At 43.4% G+C, this 3,573-nt stretch overlaps 1 protein-coding gene across 1 annotated transcript in view; it reads left to right on the top strand.

Moving 5' to 3' along the window:
• The first annotated feature begins 1,436 nt into the window (after window positions 1–1,436).
• DFNA5 (DFNA5, deafness associated tumor suppressor) overlaps window positions 1,437–3,573 on the top strand; it is a 75,599-nt gene continuing 73,462 nt past the window's right edge. The window contains exon 1 of the mRNA XM_008072327.2: window positions 1,437–1,465. The gene's annotated coding sequence lies outside the window, so the exon portion shown is untranslated. The remainder of the gene's footprint in view (window positions 1,466–3,573) is intronic.

Here is a 3,573-nt window from a genome sequence, read left to right on the forward strand (position 1 = left end):
TTGTCCCATCTTACCCTGTCCATGCCTGGGATGTGAATCAAGCCTTTGTCCAAGAATATCCATGCTGTCTATACTGGCTGTCTTTAAACCTTCAGGAGCCATGTAGGTTATTAGATTCACTGTCGCAGTATTGCATTGCTTGTGTTTAAGTCACCCTTGTTTTACTTAGTCATGGCCCCTAAGTGGTGATTCCTACAATTTGGATATGCCAAAGAGAAGCCATAAAGTGTTTCCTTTAAGTGAACGGGAAAGTTCTCAACTTAACAAGAAAAGAAAAAAAAAATGTATGCTGAGATTGCTAAGATCTATGGTAAGAACAAAGTTGTATCTGTGAAACTGTAAAGAAGGGAAAAGAAATTCCAGCTAGTTTTGCCATTACACCTCAGACTGCAAAAGGTGTGAACACAGTGTATGATGAGTGCATAGTTAAGATGAAAAACCCAAACCTCACCTTTACATAATCTACTTTAAATTAAAATCAGTTAGTAGCAAATCCTCACATGTGCCACACAACTCTAAAATAAAAAAAAAAAAAGATGAAGAGGCATTGAATCTGTGGGTGGAAGACATGACAGAAATGTCTTCTGATTAATGGTGATCATATTTGGTACTATCCTGTTTTGGGCATCCAGTGGGGGTCTTGGGACCTATCCCTCTGAAAGTGTCACACACATAAAAATCTTCCTGAGTGAGTGAACAGGTTCTTTATTATGTGCCTATGGGAGGTGTCCATGCCCGGGGCAGCCTTGGCAACCTGGAGGTAAAAATGGCAGCACCTCCACCAGCCTGAATCTGAAGAAACAGCAACCATGGCCCTCTATCCCCACCATCCCTGGAACTATCTTAGATTGTTTACTGAGTAAAAAATGAGCTACAATTGTGTTTGAGTCATTATAATTTGGAGGTTTTATCTGTTTTAGCAGTTAGCTTACCCTAGCTAATTGGGTCTCCTTGACCCAGTGACTTTCTTCCTCCACCATGTCACATGCTCCAGTCAAATGTCCCTTGCCGCCTGATCATTGTACTTCTAGCTCTTTATCCTGTCTGCTTTCCCCAGTAGACAACAAGCCCCAGGCACATGGCAGGCATGCAGCCAATTTCCCTCACTCACCCTTATATTCTCAGTGCCCAATACAGTGCCCGGGACATAGTAGGTCCCTAATAAATATTGAATTAACAAAATGTTGGAGAGACGGGAACAAGATGGCCACAGCATAGGTGAACTGGTGAGATTCTCCGAACGTGAGTTTCCCAAAAAGACTATTACTTCTCTTCCCCCATCCCCCAGCCCACCACCAGCCATGCTGGTGCGAGGCCCGGGGACCTTCGGTCCCATGCAGGGCCAGATATTGCGGCTCCCTGCTGTTGCTGTTCTACTGTGTGCGTGGGAGTCTTGGGTCCTACCCCCACCAGGTCCCCTCCCGGCTACATTGTCTCCAGCCTGGCACCCAGCACCAAGCCGCTGGTCACTCAGGGAGGCTCTGGGCGCCCGCCCCTCAGAGCCACCGGTCCCATTCCTGGCTGAAGTACCCTGTGGAGGGCCCAAGGCCACTCTTGCCACTCACAGCCTGCCCTTTGGAGCTTTGGAGCTCTGGAACTCCGGGCCCACCCTGGCTGAGGCACTCAGCACAAGACCCCAAGCTGGGGGACCCAGACAAGCAGAGAAAAACAGATCTGCATAAACTGCCTCGCCATTCTCCAGGCAGAGACTTCCATTACCCCGCCCACCTATCAACAAATTTTATCTCAGTTCCTAAGGCAACAGTGCAAAACAGGAGACAAAGCCCCACCCCTACGCTGCAATGAAAAACAAAGGGGAGAGGCTAGAATTGGAGATCAGAGAAGTGACTTTAGTCTGATTGCTTATTTTGACTTATGATTTTGTCATTGTAACTGTTGGTTTTGATCACGTTTGTTGTTAGCCTTCTGACTTACACTGTTTCTTGATTTTATTGGCCTGTTTCTGTGTAGCTTTCAGTACTCTTTAGGGAATCTTTCTTATGTGTCTTTCTTCACTTCTTCCTGTCCTTGTGTCTCTCTCTCACCTGATAGTTGGTATGTATATCTGTTTTCCCTCTCGCTCTTCTATCTTTCTGACTCCCTATTGACCCCCCTTCCTCCCTTATTTTCCTCTTTTATACCTCCCTTTTTAATCTAGGGACCAAGACTACATACTGCTGAATGGACAGATTGTAAGACAGAGGGAAATAGGTTCCAGTGTGCTCATACACCTGTTTGTGGATGCTAGAATCAGCATTCTGAACCACAGCTTCCCTCTCAATTAAACCTCAAAACTGCAAGATGTACAGAGTGCAGCCTATGCTTCAACCTGAAAAGTGAACAAAGCCAGAAGACCCTCATAAGGAAGAACAGGACATTGCAGAAGAGAAATAAAAACAACCCCACCTTCCCTCAAAAACAGAATTGAAGAAGGGGAGGGAAAGGGGGAGAGAGAGAAAAATCTACACAAATGAAGAAAAACCAAAAGAAGAGTATGGGTCTCTCCCAGACCCTTGGGAGGGCAGACATTGAGAAAACTGACTTTGGAATGCAAACAACGAAGAGCCCCCAGAATGAAGGGTCTCAAACTACAAACGTAGATATCAAGACAATACTGGAGAGATTAAAAAGAATTGAGGAGACACAAGAAGAAACTAGGAAGGAGCTGATATCTGAGATAACAGTAATAAAGAATACTGTGAATGAAATAAATAGCACACTGATAAGCATGGAGAGCAGAATTACCCAAGCAGAGGAAAGAATCTCAGAGCTTGAGGAACAAAATATAGAAATAACCCAAACTCTTAAAAACACAGAAAATAAGCTCAAAAAGACAGAACAAAACCTTCAAGAGATGAGCGATTACCTCAAGAGGCCTAACCTAAGAGTAATCAGACTCCCTGAGGCAGAAAGAAAGACAGAGACCACATTGGAACAAACTTTCCATGAGATCATTCAAGAAAACTTCCCTTATCTAACCAGTGATGCAAAAATTCAAACACAAGAGATTCAGAGAACCCCTGCAAGACAACAAATGAGAGGACCAACTCCTAGGCACATAATAATTCACCTAAACAAAGTAGGCATAAAAGAAAAAATCCTAAAGGCAGCAAGACAAAAAGGCCAGATCACCTACCGATGGAAGATCAATCAGAATAGCAGCAGATTTATCTACAGAAACCCTGCAGGCTAGGAGAGCTTGGAGCCCTATCTTCAAAGTCCTAAAAGATAAACAATTTCAACCAAGAATAACCTACCCAGGCAAGCTAAGCTTCATCAGTGAGGGAGAACTAAAATCTTTCCCAGATATCCAATCCCTAAGAAATTATGCTGCCACCAAACCATATCTACATGAAGTACTTAAGAAAGTACTAAACACAGAAGAAAAGGAAAAAAGAACAACGTTCTTCACCAGAGTACAGGGAAAAGAATAAAATATACATGAACCAATCCCAAAACCAAAAGAAAGACAAAAAAACCCCCAAAAAACAAAAAAACCAAGTGGAAGAACAACAACTATATAAGAACTCTATGATAGGGATGAACTCTCACATTTCAATAATTAGCCTGAAT

Source organism: Carlito syrichta, unplaced genomic scaffold (assembly GCF_000164805.1).
Source record: "Carlito syrichta isolate Samal-C Ts95f unplaced genomic scaffold, Tarsius_syrichta-2.0.1 Scaffold315119, whole genome shotgun sequence".
Lineage (NCBI taxonomy): Eukaryota > Metazoa > Chordata > Mammalia > Primates > Tarsiidae > Carlito > Carlito syrichta.